We start from the raw sequence: 19,363 nt of genomic DNA on the forward strand, positions 1-19,363 counted from the left end.
ATCATCCAAGGCTAACTTCGAAAGAAAAATAGCCAAGGATTCAAAAGATAACCACAAAGTCTTCTTTAGCTATATTAAGAATCTAAGTGGCAACTTGCAGATATGCACTGAACTAGTGCAAAATATCACAAAATATACTGAACCTACTGATATTGCCATCATCCTGGCAGATAGATTCAGTGCAAACTTCACCCCTCCTCACCTCCAAAAGGGCCCACAACAATACCGGAAAAGTGTAGTGTTCAAAAAATCACAGATGCACAGGTGAAAACAGATGTTTCAAAAGCCAAAAACACAGTGTCAATGGGACCAGATGGTGTCCCAGGCTGCGTCTTGCATGAACTACAGAATGAACTAACCCCCCACCTAAGCACGCTGTTCAACCTCAGCCTCTCCACAGGCTACGTGCCCATAGAATGTCGCACAGCAACGGTTATTCCTCTCCACAAAGGAGGGGCCACAACTGACTCTGGTAACTATCGCCCCATAAGCCTGACTAGCCTGGCCTGCAAGGCTATGGAGCGCATCATCATGGAATTCATTAACAAAGACATTGGGAACCTCCAAACACTTGACCCGACTCCGTTCGGCTTTGTTAAGGGCAGATCATGCCTACTAAACCTGGTTAACTTCTTCGAGGCAGTCATCAAGGCCATAGACAAGGGAAAGGTGGTTCACACAGCCTACTTTTACCTTGGCAAGGCATTCTACACCATTCCCCACTCAGGGAACATAAACCCCTACATCACGAGATGGGTTGCCAACTGGCTTACAGACAGAACTCACACGGTAAGAATAGCAGGCTTCAGGTCCGACTCTAAACCAGTCACAAGTGGTGTCCCACAAGGCTCAGTCCTGGGACCCTTACTGTTCAGCATATACTTCTCAGAAGTACAGGTAAACACAGGAGGACTATGGCTAACCAAGTTCGCCGATGACTGCAGACTGGGAGCCATAAATGACTCTCCGGCTGACACGGACATCCTCCAAAAGGGCCTTACTGAGATGAACACCTGGTGTCAAAGTCATGGCCTCAAGCTAAATGCTAAAAAATGCATAGTCATCCCATTTGGGAAAAACAATGAATTACCACATAGGTGGCAGCCCCCTTAATACAGAAGAGGTAACAAGAGATCTGGGGACCCAGATAGATAGTAATCCCTTCTTTGACAATCATATTGCCAAAGTAGTTAGAAAATCCTTCTATGTGGCCTATCTAATTACTAAAGGGTTTGTATCTAGAAATAAAGAGGTTACAGTGCCCCTCTACTCGTCACTCATTAGACCCATCATAGAATACAATGCCCCATTTGGGATGTAACTCACAAGACACTTCCAACAGCTGGAAAGACCACAAAAGTTTCTCACCAAGAGGATTACTGGTCTCAAACATATGTCCTATGCAGCCCGACTGCAAAAACTCTGGCTGCACTCAGTGGCATATCGCTTACTCAGAGGTGATCTCTGCCTGACATACAAAGCCATGTCCAACTCAGAATTGATGGACATGCTCCACCTAAAGAAATCCAAGTCACTGCGAGCCACACGGTCTAGTGAGCTAAACCTCACCACAACAATAAATAGAACATGCTGGAGGGATAGATTCCTGTCAGAGAGACTCCCCATGCTTTGGAACAAAATTCCAAATTACATCAGACAGAGCCCCTCACTAACACTCAAGAGAAACCTTGATGAGTGGATGGGTAACAGAAAATACACCCCTAAGATCACTTCATTGGCTCTGCTTGACAGAGGATCAGTTAATTAATCAATGGGGTGGTGAAAGCCGACACACTCTGGCTAAGCTTATAAATGCCCTCAGGCAGATAGCCTAGTACCTACCTATGAACCTATGAACCTAAGTGTTTGTTCCTGGGCCTCTGCTGAAAATAGGCTCTGTCCTAGTTGGACTTTCCCAGTCAACAAATGTTAAATAAATAACTAGACTACTGACAGTTGCCAAAAATATGTTTCTGCTGCTGTGATAGGCCTTTTTCATGGTCTTTCATAGCTATTGCTACAGCCATGTATGTTTGGGGGTAGGGTCTTCAAACCAAACATTAATGGATGCATTTTACTAAAGGAACCCTTCAATATCCATGTGCAGTGCTTTCAAAGGGTGCATTTTGTTTTCTTAGGATTTGTAGTGTGTGTCTATTAATGTATAAAAACAAGTAGTTTAATTTTACATTATGTGAAAAAGATGTCCTTGAAGTGAGCTATATCTGCATATATGAAATGGAAGAGTGCATTCCAAACAATATCATGAAGAGAAGATAAGCAAACGTGATGCATTCTTGATTCATAGAGAACAGCAGTCTTAACAGCAGCCTGAAATATAATGGCATCTTTACTTAGAAGTATATTATTGAGCTGACCTCTTACATATATATAGATATACACACCCATTTAGTGCAAAGGCAGAAACTATTTTCTAGTGCATCATGTTTGTAAACTGTGTTCTCTAAAATATTCTGCTTTATTAGGTGTCACAGTAGAAACAAAGATATAGAAAACATGAAATTGACATATTGAAATGTACATCATCTATATCACCTAACACATTAGGAAATACTACCTAGTAATTGACATGTACATAAGGCAGCCAGTGTATCACATGACATGAACATTAGGTGATGACTTTTACTAAATGGCATGCATACCAGTGGATAAACTCATCACATGACATACAGACCAGAAAACTTTATTCAGTACATGATATAAAATAGACATTGTGATATTCCACATAGAATGACATGCACTCACTTATATGACGTGTACATCAGGTAATACTGCCCACACCATAACATGCACATCTGGTGATGACACAACATAATAAGTATATAGGGTATGCACAACATACACATCAGGCAGTGCTGCCCACAGCATGTTATCCAATCAGAGAATGCCACCTACTACATGCAGATCAGGTGATGCTACTCACTGCATTGCATTCACAGCAGGCAGCACTAGTAAATACATGACATGCACATCAATCAGTGATGCCTAGTGCATATTACAACACCCTGTGTTATTTGTTCCACAATGAGAACATTGTCTCATCTGTACAAAATGACTGTGGAAATGTACAATTCCTGTGGCATCACTTATCTAGTATCAGAATGAAATTAAAGATCACTATCTTGCACTCATAAATACTTTCAAATGTTAACATTTAAGTTGTAGGATAAAACATTCAGAAGCACATTCCATTTTACTCATTTAATTGCGAACTTGCTTAGACGTCCATGAAGTGCATCACATGAAACAAATGATATCCACCTTTAAAAAGAAATCCAAAGCTGATATTGAGTTGGAGCATACCAGCTTTCTACCATTTTGACTTTGATGATGCATTCACTGCACTGAACACTGATTCCCCTGGTTGCTTTGTTCGTCTGGACCAGCATACAGTTTTTGGAGCTTCTGTTCAATTTCCACCTGCAAAGACAAAACCAATATGAGCCTCAATTAACTACCAAAACTGCAGTTGCAGTCAACACCTGTGTAAAAGGATGCAGTCTTGCACAAATACTCAGCATTATTATTTTTGATAATGTGTTCTATAATTATGCTGCACTCATATTTTTGGTGGTAGACATTGCAGGCACGCGCTGTAGTTTTATGATATTGCAGAAGTTCTGAAGCTGCTATGTCATATTTAAGATATTTGCTATATTTGTGTGGGGTGGTACAGTGGTTAGTGTTGTTGCCATACATTGCTTGCTTCTCCTGCTTAGATAATGGCGGAGGTACCTTTTCTGGGATGTGTACACATTTTTCTCATGTCTCTCTGGGTTTTTGGCAGGTACTTGTTTATCTTTCCATATTACAAAGACATTTCATAGTTGAACTTGTGAGCCTTCAAATTATTTTGCTTGTTTTAATTCATAACATTTGATATTGTTTTTTTCTGTATTTAGTACTGTCCCTAATTACGTTTATAATTGTATATTTTCAGTATTATCTTGTGATATTATACAGAGTGACTGTTGTGTGAAAATGAATGATCCCTATAGACTGCCAACTGTAGAAATTTGAAAGAGCTTTCCTTATGGGGCAGATTCCCTCCTACCCTCAACAGAAGGGGCTTCGACCCCTTTTTGCATCCTTATCAAACCCTGGGGCTACTACAGCTGAATGGAAAAAAACTTTTTAGCTTTTGCAAATGGTTAGACAGATTGCAGGCTTTTTGACTAGTCTGTTTGCTACTTCTCTTAATTTATAACTCACTTGTTTATGCCTAGAATATGAGGACATTTACATGTTTGCATAGAGAGAACAGATGCTTTTGTTATTTATTTGTTGCTTGTGTTATAACACCAGCTGCTTACTCTAAGAGCAGTTTTCAGTGCTTAATTACCATACACAAATTGACAACTAACGTGGTCCTACACTAGATCTCTGAGGAAATCCTTTCACCTTCTTCAGTTTTACCTATTTCTATTTATTTCCTTTTTTATCTCAGTTGTTATTACTTTATCATTCTGAACAGCCATACATGCACTTAAATTATTTTTATCATTCTTTTTAGATATTCTATCAGTTCACTACAATCCAGAGAACAGGAAGCTTTAGTACCGACCAGGAAGTTCTGTCCACTGCAAATGATTTAATTATTGCTTCACAATGAATTAGTTTTGCTGACACCCCTTGGTAAATTATGCTCCTGCACATTGACTCTCTTCCTTCCTGTAGTTAGTCCTGCATACTTTTCACTCATTCGTTCTTCTACTTGTATTTCGTTCAAAAAGATTTTCTGCTTACTGGAAGAGTTAGCAGAATGGTTCTTTTAGTTATCCTTTTTTTATGTTTTATATCTGGTGACACAGGTCTAGATGTTAATGATTTATTCATTCATTTAATTAACAATTCCTCTATCTTCTCTTTGTATTATTTAAAAAAACATGTCAGCCACAATATTTTTTATCCACTCCTGGTGACCATGAGTTGAATTTGATTGGTGCCCCTCCCCGGTGTCCATTTTCCTTGTTTAGCCTAACTTCCCTGGATTAGAGGTCCACTAGCTTCCCCATCAGTGGCAGACTTGGTTAGTTTCTGCAGTAGTAGAGGTGGTTTGCACAGACAATGATATAATGAGGAGAAATGTCCCCACTTCTGTGGTGATGCCTCCCTAAAATACCTACTCCTCTACTTTGAAGCATGGAGTTACCCATACTGACTACTGCCTTTGCTTTCCCTGTGTCCTCAACACATCCCACACCTTTCCCTGAAGAGGTGAGTAGGTTCATCTCATCATCCCTTATCTCTCCATTCCATCTGTAGTAGATCCCCTAACTGCTAGTTGAACTTGGGTCACCTTGATTATACTCAGCCCTTCATCTGTCAGTGCAAGCAAAGTTGAGTGGCAGGCAAACTAACTGACTATGTAAGGGGTAATACTAGTTTAATTTACCTTTATATTGTTCTGTTTGAGTGCTATTAACACTACATCCTTTAATCACCATCTTTTTGTTTCCATTGCTTTGTTCTCATATGGCTTTTTATACTTTCAACTCATGTTCCATTCTTAAATAACCGATTTTGTCTAGCTATTGCTGTATCTATCTATGAGTGGAATTCCAAGAAAGGTATTAATGGAAATTTCCTCTACTTGTTAAGCACCTATTTGTTTGTTCTGATTTCCTGCCAAGGAGTGTATCATATAACTGATTTGTTTGCAGTTAAAAGCATTCTGTAGAGTCTCCTTGTTCCTTTATCTCTTTAAAACTTTCATTTTGTGGCTCACTGCTGTTTTTCTGCTGTGATAAACATTTCTGTAGTGTTTACTGTCTAAAAGAGTGTAGGCTAGTAGCTTTAGTATTGTTCCCCACTCAACCCCTGTTGGTGTCTTGCTGTTATACTTGCTGTCTTTGCAGTTGCCCACCCCTATTGTAAATTTGATCTTGGACACTCCTCCCAGTCTAGTGTCATTAGCTCATTCTACCTAATACAGAGAGAACATTTGAGAAGGCCAACCCACTTAGTTTCCTAACCTTGAATTATCTTCTGCATATCCTCTCTCCCTTTCCTTAAAAAAAAACACTTTGCTAGAATCTCCCTGTGTTCTGCTTAACTGTAACAAAAACATTTACCATTATTTCCTGCCTTTTCTGTAACTAGTCTAGTCCAGATACAGATTTGCTATATCCAGGACTGTTTGTAAGCTTCTGATCCCCCAAGCCTGTCTGTGTTGGAGGGAAGCCTGCTAGCTTATCAGTGGGAATGGTAAACACTAGGTAACCTATCTACCACATAAGCAGTGGTTTCTGGCTCAGAAATTGTAGTTATTGGTAGTTTGGGCAGTTTTTCCATTTCTCTCAACTTTCTGATTTAAAAGCCCGCATTTGCACTTGTTTCCACCCCTTCCTGTAACTAGTCTAGTCCAGATACAGGTTTGCTGTATCCAGAACTATTTGTAAGCTCCTGAGGCCCCCAAGCCTTTCTGTGTTGGAGGGAAGCCTTCTAGCTTATCAGTGGGAGTGTAAGCACTAGGTAGCCTATCTACCACATAAGAAGTGGTTCTGGCCCATAAATTGTAGTTATTGGCTGTTTGGGCAGTTTTTCCATCTCTCTCTCAACTTTCTGATTTAAAAGCCTGCATTTGCACTTGTTTCTTTCCTGTAACTAGTTTAGTTCAGATACAGATTCTTAGTTTTAGCACTTGAATCTGCTTATTCGTGCTCAGCACTTGTTCAGAACTTGTTGTAAGCACTAAATAAGCTACAAATTACTACAGCACTCAACCTTCCTCAGTACCTAGAGGAAAACAGTTTTTGTACTTACTTTCCTTACTTGCTTAGAGAAAAACAGCTCTTGTACTCACTTTCCTCACTCGTCTAGAGGAAAATAGTTATTTTATTCAGGCATGTCCATTTGTCAGCTCTCAGTGTTCTCTCCTGTCTATCTGATGAATCTGGGCATCTTGGGGCAATGTAGCAGTTGCCTCATGTACACAGACAACCCTCTCCTCCTGCCACCCAGCACTAAAACCTGTGAGAGGTGCACTTATCTAGCCAAACTAGAGGTAAAGCTCTCTCCAACCAAGACTGAACTTGACAGTCAAGAGGAGAAGGTAAACACTTGCATCACACCACACCACACTCTTCACATAGTTCCACTAAACCTACACCACCAAAATCCACACATAGAAACACAAAAACATTCATGAAGTCTCTCAATAATAATCTGCTCAAGCAACAGAGACCTCCAAAGCAGAAATGCAAGCAACCTCCACCCCCCAACACAACCCATATGACACATAGCCCACAGACTCAATGTGCCACTCAACCACAGCCCATAAGGCAAAACAATGTACCCAAAACACTAGTCATAGGTGACTCTATAGTCAGGCACACTGATGTGCCACTCACCAGGCTAAACAAGGAGAAGGTTACTGTCAGCTGTCTGTCAGGTGCCAGGATCCACCACATGACCCATGCACTCAGGCCACTCCACAACAAGTACAAACATGACTGTCATTGTCCATGTTAGTGTGAATGACCTGAGACGTACCTCCCTGGACTACATGAAAAGAGACATGGAAGAGCTCTCCGATCTTGTAGCTCTGGCAGGTATGACCCTAGCCCTGAGTAGCATCCTCCCATTGCCCAGAATGATACCGCAGTACAAGGACAAAATGATTGACTTCAACAATTGGCTAAGCTTCTGGTGTCATTCTAAGGGGATCCAGTATCTGTCTGCTTGGGACAACATGGTCGACAGACCATGATGCTTTGCCAGAGATGGCCTGCACTTGTCACTCCTGGGATTCTGGATACTGGCTGAGGCTTTTGCCACTGCTATAGTGCCTTTTTTAGGCAAGGTTCAAATGACAAATTCACCACCGTAACAGAAACAAGCAAGCAAAAAGTGAGGGTAATGCTATTCAGTGCTAGAAGTCTAAATCTCAAAATGCACTCCCTCGAGGCACTCCTTAAAATGGAGAACATTGATATCTATGCAGTGACTGAGAACTAGTTCACGGCTCTAGACAGCACCCCTGCATTACTAGGCTATAACTCATACCACACCTTTCGGCCACCTAACCTGGACCAGAACACCAAAGGTGGAGGTGTGTCTATATTCATTAAGGATATCCACACCTCCAGGCTAGTTGCTCAGCATAATGCATCCAAGGTTATCCAAGTGCAACTAACTCTGCTGTAATCCAAATTGTAGCTTGCTACAGATTTCCCACCATGCCCCAGGATTCCCACTCCTCTTTTCTTGATATACTGGAAAATATTAGGGTTCAACCAAACACCCTAATAATGGGCAATTTCAACTACCCCACCATTAACTGGGAAAACTAGTCATGTACCAACTCCTTCGCTCAACTCTTTCTGGAATTCATAAATTCCAATGCCCTGGATCATCTTATCCACACCACCACCATGTGCAACAATATCCTAGACCTAGTCATTACCAACATGAGTGACCGGTATTCCACACCTGAAGTCAACTCCTCGTTGGTCAGATTTGACCATAAGCTAATCACCCTAGATATCCACATCCTGCCCCCACCCCCCATTAAGGAATCCATGGTAAAAAAAAATCTCCAAAGCCAACCTCATGCTTCTTAAGACAGAAGTGGTGAACTTCATGGCACCTATGCAGATGGACAGTACAGTTACAACTGCTGAATCCTACACAAATGCACTCTATAAGCACTTACACGAGTGCATGGATCGTGCTATCCCAAATAGAACCAAGATGCTATCCTCCAAAAAAAGGAAGCCAATCTGGTCCTCCCCTGCCATAAACAAACTGTACAACAGAAGAAAGAAACTGTTGCATAAGAGAGCAACCTCCCATGAGTGGAGGAGCTCCCTGGTCAGCCTCAGTAAGAAGCTGAGATCCCTTATAAGATCCTCCAAAGCTAGCTACAAAAACAAGATTGCCACTGATTCTAGGGACAACCACAAAGCATTCTATAGTTATGTCAACACCCAGATCTGCTCTGAGTTACAGCACAACAGCACGAAAATTACAGAACCAACTGATATTGCCAACATCCTGGCAGATAGGTTCAGTGCTAACTTCACCCCCCTCTTACCCCCTAAAGGACCCGTATCTATACAGGAAGAATGCAGAGTCCCTGTAATCACAACTACACAAGTAAAAGCTACACTCTCTAAAGCCAAAAACACAGCATCCATGGGACCGGACAACATCCCAGGCTGCGTTTTACATGAACTTCAGAATGAACTGGCTCCCCACCTAAGCACCATGTTCAATCACAGCCTCACATCAGGCTTTGTGCCCACTGAATGGTGCACAGCAACAGTTATCCCACTCCACAAAGGGGGAGCCATCACTGATCCTGGGAACTATTGCCCTATTAGCCTGACGCGCCTGGTCTGTAAGGCCATGGAACGTATCATCATGTAACTCATAAACAAAGACATTGGTAACCTCCAAACTCTGGACCCCACCCACTTCAGGTTTGTGAAAGGCAGATCATGCATTCTGAACCTGATTGACTTCTTTGAGGCAGTCACCAAAGCCGTAGATGAGGGTAAGGTGGTTCACACAGCCTATCTTGACCTCACCAAGGCTTTTGACACAATTCCCCATTCTGGAATTATAGCTAAACTCACTAAACTAAGTATAAATCCCTACATCACAAGATGGGTTGCCAACTGGCTCACTGACAGAACCCACAATGTAAAAGTTGCAGACTCCAAATCTGATTTCAAACCAGTGACAAGTGAAGTACCATAGGGTTAAGTCCTGGGACCTCTCCTGTTTGGTATCTACTTCTCTGAAGTACAGGCTAACACAGAAGGCCTTTGGCTAACAAAGTTCGCAGATGACTGCAAACTAGGAGCCATAGTTGAGTCCCCAAATGATGTGGACATCCTACAGAAGGGCCTCACTGCGACAGCTGCCTGGTGTTAGAGCCATGGCCTCAAGCTTAATGCCAAAAAGTGCATTGTCGTCCCCTTTGGTAAAAACTCTGTACCCGTGAACTACCACATAGGTGGCAGTCTACTTAATGCCGAATGTGTGATAAGATACCTTGGGACCCAGGTGGACAGTAGTCTCTCCTTCGATAATCATATCACCACAGTAGTCAGGAAATCCTTCTACGTGGCACACATGATCACAAAAGGGTTCTTATCCAGGAAAGAGGTCATTGTTCTCCTCTACTCGACACTCATTAGACCCATTATAGAGTACAATGCCCCTTTTGGAATGTACCTCACAAGACATCTGCAGCAGCTGGAAAGGCCACAGAAGTACCTCACAAGGAGGATTACTGGTCTCAAACAGATGTCCTATATTGACCGTCTCAAAAAACTCCAGCTTTAATCCATAGCATATCGACTACTCCGAGGTGATCTCTGCCTAATGTATAAAGCTATGTCAAACCTAGAGCTATTGGAGAAGCTACACCTAAAGAAATCCCAATCCCTCCGAACTACACACTCTAGGGACCTAAACCTTGTCACCACAATAAACAGGACATGCTGGAGGGATAGATTCCTGTCCCAGAGACTTCCCATACTCTGGAACAAGCTACCCATCTATGTCAAGCAAAGTTCCTCATTAGCACTCTTCAAGACAAATCTTGATGAGTGGATGGAAAATAAGAAATACACCCCGGGGATCACTTCTGTGGCTCTGCTGAACAGGGGCACAGGAAAATAACTTTCTTGGGTGGTGTAATCTAGGGAACCTTGTTGGCTAGGCTTACTTAGGCCCTTGGGCCGATAGCCTAGTACTTAACTATGAACCTAAATGCAAAAACAGCATAGGGCTAGTACAGGCAAAAATGCATGGAAAATTACTTTATATTTGCATTCAGTGACTTCAGTATAGTAGGGGTAAAAAAGTGATAACTTACTGCATATCATGCAAGCACCTGGTGCACAGTAATTCTGCAGGAGACCTACTCATTGAGGAAAATAACACAAATCCAATTCTGAGATTTCTGCACTATGCACCAAAACTGTCTCTTAAAACCACTGGAGTTACAGACGTGCACTAACAAAGAGAAACCAATAAGCTGCAGTGTAAGTGCAGCAGTTGTAAAACTGTACACACTTCACCCCAAAACACAAACAAATAAGCATGTGAGTGTGCATACTGTGCTCCCCCCAAACCAAACACACAGCTCAGATACATGCATTCATACATATTTACACACACACACACACACACACACACACACACACACACACACACACACACACACACACACACACACACACACACTCACACACACACACACACACACACACATATGACTATGTATAAATAAATATGTAGGTTACGTATTTATACACATTTATATGTGTATATGTATGCATATTGGGGTGACTTGAGGCCCTTTCAGTCTACACCTTTGGGAATTTCATTCAAATAGCATGCATTTTCCACCTTTTATTCCTTTCATTTATTACATAAACCACATGCATTACAGACCTTTTGACTTTCACAGAACACAGAAATGGCTTTACTGATGTAAACTTGTCACACCAACACACAAGTCTGATAACTCTTTGAAATGCTTTCAGATATACAATAAACCTCGGCTTAATGACAGAACTTAAATAGTTCGGTAAACTTCAGACTCATTTGTACTATATACACAGGCCTTCCTTGTCTGTGTCTCTAGCCTTGCTTCAGGTTTCACCTTTAAAGTTCGCTGGCTTCTCTGGTACTGTAGCCCCACTTTGGACTGTTATACCCTGCACCACCTTACACGCGTGTTAACTCTGTGCCTAACCATAGCCCTACCCCGTCCCTAACCCTAGATGTTACATTACTAGAAACCCTTTCCATAATATTACCACTAGGTTAGGCAAAAGGATGCAGAGGTACACAACACCAGACATAAAACATTAAATCTGTCATCTTACCTAACCTGTACTCTAACCCTCACCCATGAACACTCACACATACACACTAAAAGCTATAACTTTTTCAAACATTCATTTTCTTTTACACTCCTACTTACCCACACCATAGAAAAGGAGAATTCAATTATTTTAATTATTATTTAATAATTATTTAATAATTATTTTTGACAGGTTCAGTGGATACTGCTCCTTCTTGATCCATTTATTAAGATCTTATGGATGAATACAAATTATGTATTTTCCCTGCATAACCATAGTTACCATATTGTTGATCAATTTATTATGTTCTTTCTGCTTGATTATTAGCTATAAGTGACTCCATATATTTTAATTCTTGCTCAGTTTTGGCCCTAAATGTAATAGATACTCTTCACGGAGCATAAAGCACTGGCACTCTTTGGGGTAATATCCTAATGTGGAACTTGGCCTGTATGCATTCTAAACTTTCAAACAAGTTATAACTTTTCCGAATATCATTTTCATTTTTATAGCGTCTCTATACCCAGTGATTTATTTTTCTGTACTTACAGTGAGGTGCTAATTACACACACACTTTTTACTACATTTTCTTATTACATTACATTGATTGAGAGTAGAATCCTGAACACAGTTTTCCCTGAATTCTGCACTGCAGATACAACAGATACAACATTTGAATATCACTTTGCCACCTTAGCTTCTGTAGAGGTCAGAAATTTGAGCTGACTTTTCGAATGAATGTTCTTCACTCTCTCATACACATTCTCATAGCTGTGAGTTACAAACAGATTCTGAATGTCTCCAATTTTGCTGAACTGCACACTTTTAATTTATACTGTAATTTATCATTCCTACCTGCAAAAATTATAGATATTAGAAATTCCCTTAGAGTTAAAAGTTACATGCATATATGGCTAATCATCAAACACTCATTCATAGACCTTGCAACTACTGAAATTAAATAGTGAGCAATGCCCATCACTGACGGCAACAAAAAAGCATTTATAGAGCGGAAGTCCCCCAGACCACAACATTCTCCACCTCTAAATATATTATAAGATTTCTTAAGCTCAGGGGAAAGGAGAAATATACAATGAGATTACTCAACCTCAGGGGATGGGAGAAACTTCGTTACCCCCACAACCTGTTGTATCATTAACTTTATCAGATATTTTCTAACACAGCAGTCGATGAACCCCCAAATCCTATTTTATCAAAACTCTGTGTAACAAACAGTAGTCACATAAGGATGTCTGCTCAATATATTTGCCTGTTTTAGTTGAGACTATAAAGCAACAGTCTGACACAATAGCCTGTACTGTTTATTTCTGCATATTCCTCTCAGCCGTACTTGATTCAATGACTTTCGCTCGTACTCACACCAAGACAGACCACACAACTAGCTTAATTAGCGTGCAGTTTAAATGCAACTTCGTATATGTAAGAATTGGTAATTATACTGCATTCTACATCCAGGTTGAACATAACGCATTTTGACATTTATCCACATTTTTCAGAAATTACTTCTGTTTTGCACATGCAGCCTTAGGCTATCCCTAGTTACATTGTCATTGTGTTTGGCATGCTCTGTATTTGCTGAATGTACTATACCTGTACCAAGAGATATTCAAGTTTTAACCACGTTTGTTTCAAAAGAATCAGTATTCGACTGCTGTATTTTTTCCATTTAAAACATACCACTTTGCATCCACATAATTTACAGATTTGAGGTTTTAGCTCTGTATTGCAACTTTTCATGTCAGAAGCCACTGTATTAATGTTTGGTGCAGTTCTTGCCTGCACGCATATTACCAGGCCATCGTATATGTCATGCAGCCACCCGCACTTTTATTTTCTTTTTTATTATTTTTAGTATTTCTAGGCTACATTTTCATAATATTTTCCTACACAGTTTTAGATGTACATACTTTGGTCTGTTTTGTAATACATTTGCATTGCACACTTGATAGTTTACTTTGAAATGATACACATCTATGGCTTCTTTGAATTTTAAATCGGCTTCTCTCAATAGTCTGCCCCTTAACTGCTCATTTCTGATTTCACAAACTATTCCCTCTCTTATCAGTGAAACAGCCAAATCATCAGTCCCACACTGTTGTGTCCAGTGCTTTAATGCTGTGACATAAACATGGATAGTCACCTGAGTGTTTTGATTTCTTGGTTCTTTGATTTTTTTGTTTGGTCTGTACTTCGTGGTTGGCTTTTTGGATATTCACCCTGATTTCTGCTAAAAAAAACAAGTGTCTGACTTATGGTTCTTTTTTGACTTACAGTATGCTAGGAATTTACTCTTTTAATGCAAAAGGCGTTATATACATGAACGGCTTTCTCATCTACATTTCATCATCATTTCAGGTTGTCTGCAAAGCCACTTATAAAAATGCAGTTCAAAATGTGGGATCCAGGAATTCCTTTTTTCAGAGGTTCATTTGCATCTTTGGGCCCACAGGTGGTTTGTACTATTGTTGTTCTGTGCCAGAAACTGAAGAAATAAAACAGGTTTGCTACCTATACCATTTCAAAGTTCCCTTTCAGTTCTGTGCTACTATGTAAGATCTGCAGAGAAACTGTAGGTTAAGACAAACAATTCAGGGTAAAACATGGAAACACATCATAAGAGAAGAACAGCCATTAGACACCTTTATTTGATACTTTTACTCAAAACTGAAGATCCAGAACTTGTCACATGACTCATATTCCAAATTTACTGAATATTTAAAGTGACAGTATTTAGCTAAGCATACTATGCATGTAACAGGCTTCATCTGTCACTGGGTTTGGCCCGGTTAGGATTTAACTAATTATGAAACAATCTCTTGATTTTTTTTTTTAACTTTTTGTTTGCTTCGGAGGGGTCCATTTAATCAAAGGCGAGCTTTTTGAACTACCATTTTACTGAGACCGCTCCCATTCCTAGATACAGTATAATCCTAGAACTGGTATATTTAAATGCAAGACAAAATGATGGTTTAAGAGCCTCTGATATGCATTAGTAATTATTTCATTAAGAAGTGTGGTGAGTGAAGGTTGCAGTATATATCATATTCGACTGTTCAGTTTAGCATGCTAATCCATCACAAGTTATACTACCAGTCAATATGGAGCAATATCTATTGTAGCATTATTTTTTTCATATAAATCAGGCTTGTATGTATTGGTTATTTGCTTGAATTATTCATAAACAGGACATGCAGTGCATAAGAAACTAAGGTGAATGAGATCTATACTTCGAACAATTCTAGAAAGTATACTACATGTCATTTAATTTCTTTCTGCTTGGAATTATTAAATTTAAAACTATATACTCAACACAGTACTCTTCTTTTGTCTAGTTATAAAACATACCTTTTTTAATTCTATGGGATCATTTAAAAGTACTGACTACCATTTAACTGAATGCTAGTAGCTCAAGGAAGTGTTGTAGAAACAGTTTAATAATACTCCATTTATTAACCAGCTAGGCTAGCTAGAAATATGATGAGAGGCAACCCAGGATGGATGCCTGGTAATGTGGTATACTCAAGGACATAGGAGACAAATGAGGGAATCAAACCCTGTACCACAGGAAGTAAAGTTCACAGACTTAACCTTCTGAACCAGCTGTGGTGACTAGAGTTTTATCTTTTCTCGACCATTGTGTGAACTCAGTGAAGGCATATATAAGTTTGTGATGGAGCTGTCCCCAACCCCCTCCCCCCATATAGGGGTGCAGTGGACCCATGCAAAAAAAAAAAAAACTCTATGGTTTGCCAAACATTGTTTTGCCTTGATCTATTGATGGGTCAACATGATTACAATTGTATAAGGAAGCACAACTTACATTCATCTTTTTTAAAAATTAACTTAATCATAGGCTGTTAAACATGATTTTTGTACAAATTCAAAACGCTTTCAGTCATTTGTATCATGTAGAAAAAATCTAAGAAAGGTTTTGGAAAGGCTGACCAAGTGGGCTGAAAGGTGGCAGTTGAGGTTTAGTGCATTAAAACAAAAAGTACTACACCTGGACCATAGCAGCACAGGTGTGAAGCACAAAATGGCGGAGTGGAACTAATGGCAAAAGAACAGAAAAATAATCAAGTCGGGGTTTGGAAACACATGAGAATTGGTCCACCAAAATCAGATTGAGTGAGCAGTGATGACACCAAGAAAATTACTGAAATACTTCCTCAGAGGGGAAGTTTCCAAAAACAAAGACATAAAGCTTTCATTCTATTTGGCCCTGGTCAGGCTACACTTTGGGTACTGTGTGGCATTTTAGAGGCCATACAAGGAAAGGGCACAGTTTAGTGGAAACAGCCCATAAGAAAGTTACCAGAAAAGTGTGTGGGATGGAGAATAAAAACATGAACAGAGATTAGAAGGCCTAGAATCTTTCTTACCAAATGGCAGAAGAGACAGAAGAGGGTGTTGTGATAATGGTGCAAAAGATCAGGTTAGGGAGACGTGAAGGGTTTACTCTAAACAGGAAGGATAGGGGGTGAGAGGAAGGAGCACAGACAGCATACTAAATTCTCACCAGATCTTCAGAAGTACTTGTTCTCAGAGGGCTTTAGACCTATGGAATGGGCTGTTGGAATGGGTGGTTATAAACGAATCCAAAAGCAGTTAAGAGGGCATGAAACATGTAGAGAGAAGGTAAGGAGGTTGGCAGGAATAGAGGGGTGTTAGGATAGCAAATCCATTTAATTGTCATTTTCTACTATCTTCTACTATCATGCAATTTTAATGTAAGGTAGAACACGACAAAGCCAGTAAATGAATGGGGAAACAGTTCAATGCAGACATGAAGGTTATAGATGAGTTTGTTATAGTATAGGCTGGCTGGTATAGGAAGAAGGGCAAAGGGGAAGGTGAGTATCAATGTGCTAAGCAGGTGACATGGGCATACTCAAGAAATTATCGATCATGTCTTCAAATTATATGATTGTGAGTGTGTGTGTGTGTGTGTGTGTGTGTGTGTGTGTGTGTGTGTGTATGTGTATATGTATGCCTGTATAGATCTGTAGTATATCATTCATATACATATATTTGAACACACACACACACACACACACACACACACACACACACACACACACACACACACACACACACACACACACACACACACACACAGTAACAACTTTCTGCATTTACAGTGACAAAAACAATCCATAGAAACCAGCTTTCAGTTTACATAAAGATTTACTTAGAGGGGATATGAGAAAAAAAATTCTTTCTTGCAAAAATGGGAGGCAACAGAAAAAAGATTTACAGTCACAAAGTCTGTCTCAGTAAGTGCTCATATAAAATGAAAGTCCATAAATAAGTTCTTTCAACTTTCTACAATATTATTGATATTTTTATTTAAAATGTGGTGGTTTGAAGCTCTCATTTTTTTTGCACAAGCTTTCATCCAATATTGTTAGAAAACCAACTGTAATTCATGTTCCACTTATTCCTTTTGACAAGCTTTCCCCAGTAGTCTGTACCAAACAGGCTAAGTGACTTCTCTTTGTAAGCTCATAGGCTCATAGGTACTTACTAGGCTATTGAACTTTGAGGGTCTTAAGAAGCCTAGCTTTGCATTCCCATGGTAATTATTATCCCTTATATTTTGCATTACGAATACCCAAAGGTGGGCCAAACAAGTATATGTTGGGGTAATGATATGCTTCCCCATCCATGAGGGCTAGTAGTGCTAAGCTGGGGGTAAATTTGCAGTTACCTATCCATTTGTGCAAATTATATTTGAATAGAGTATGGGAAGTCCTCTACTTTATGTGGAGTGGAAGACAGTTCTATAGGAATGGCATTCTCTGTGACACAAACCCATCACTCCAGCATTTTCTATTAATTTTGCAAAAAAAGATCTAGGTCCCTTGTTCAGGTGTTTATGGCAACAATGGATTTGTAAATGTGTGCTAGGTTTGACAGAACAGGGACTGTTGAGCTATATATGTGTGGCAGAGGTCACTTCTCAATAGCCTGTAAGAGAGACAAGATTTTGAGGCAGTGTACATAGTTTTTATGATTCAGTTTCTTGAATTTATAGTGAAAAACTACTGTGGTATTTCCAGTTATGACAACTATTTGGACAGATATGCACCAAAAAGGACATTACACTCAATGATTGGTCTTATGAGTGCTGAGTACAGTGGAAGAATTAAGCTCTTGGATGTGGTTGCCATACGTTTTGATGTAAGTGCAATGAAAAAGGACTTCCTTACAACAGTGGATATGTGGTGATCAAAGGATAGCCTATTTTTAAACACAGGTTCCCAGCTCTCCAATGAAAGGCTCAGTTTTCAGAGGGGTCTTGTCGATGTGATAGTTACAAAGGGAGTCATGCTTGTCAAAAGGATATGATTATTTATTTCTTGGTGTTAATTTTAGTCCATGGTTTAGGCAACAACTATTTATTTGAGACAAGCCCTATTGTAGGATCCCATTGTCCTCTGGGGAGTTTATGAAGTCACAAACCCTTAACATTAGCTTTGACTTCATAGAAGTAAATGCCAAAGAGAAATAACCCAAGGACTGAAGCCTGGGGCACTCTGCTAGTGCCTTGTGTTTTGGAGGTCATACAGTCCCCCACTCTTACTTAGTGGTGTCTACTTTAGTTGTGAGCAAGTTTGTCATTCAGTGAGTTACACTGGGGTTAACATTTATGTGGGAGAGTTTATCTATGATACCTGAACTTGGGATGGTGTTGAACACCTTTGCGGGGTCCACATATGCAGTGTTCACTGATTTGCTGTCATCCATTGCCTCAGTAATTTTAAAAGAAATCAACCAGGTTAATTAGGTAGGACCTTCCCTTGACAAATCCAAACTGGGCTGTGTCAGGAATCTCTAGGTTACCTATATCCATACTTATTGTTCCATAACGATCCTTTCCAAAATCTTTCAGATGAGATTGGCCAGGCGTATGGGCCTACAATTACCCTGGATAGGCGAAGCTCCATCTTTTTGCTAGAGAATAACTGTTGCTTCTTTCATTCAACTGCTAGAAAGCCTGTTTTGAGAGTAATATTCAATAGCCTCTGTAGGAGGTTTGACAAGTCATGTTTCAGGCTAATTAGTTGGCAGCCTAGTATGTTATCTGGCCCCATAGATGTAGTATTCTTGGCCTTACACAGTGCCTTGAGAATTTGTTCTTGTGAGATTTGAGGGGGTGTAAATGGAGGTATTTGAACTGAGAATATTGGAAGGAGGGAGTCTGAGCTAAATTTGTTGGCCAGGCTTGTAGATTGGCTATGTCATCTGAGTCTGAGTATGTGATATCATTTACTATTAGCTCGGCACAGTGCTGGGCATTATTTCTGGGGTTTCTAACAGAGTTAAAGAAAGTTTTGTGGTTATCCTTCACCTTGGTGGCTATTACTACTTCATATCTGTCTCTTTGATTGATTTGATCAGGATCCATATTTCCTTGTTTAATTTAGCAAGAGTGTTTTTTGACTTCTTTAGAGTAAGATTTATTTTTGTGTGCAATGACTTCCTTTTCT

General features: G+C 39.9%; 1 long non-coding RNA gene across 1 annotated transcript in view; it reads right to left on the reverse strand.

Annotated features, from left to right (window-relative positions):
• Nucleotides 1–2,460: 2,460 nt before the first annotated feature.
• The window catches only part of LOC122807503, an 85,701-nt gene continuing 68,798 nt past the window's right edge, over nt 2,461–19,363 (reverse strand). Inside the window, exon 2 of the long non-coding RNA XR_006365688.1 lies at nt 2,461–3,441. This is a non-coding gene — a long non-coding RNA (uncharacterized LOC122807503). The remainder of the gene's footprint in view (nt 3,442–19,363) is intronic.

The sequence above is a fragment of the Protopterus annectens genome, chromosome 1.part1 (assembly GCF_019279795.1).
Source record: "Protopterus annectens isolate FY-2018-M chromosome 1.part1, PAN1.0, whole genome shotgun sequence".
Classification (NCBI taxonomy): Eukaryota; Metazoa; Chordata; order Ceratodontiformes; family Protopteridae; genus Protopterus; species Protopterus annectens.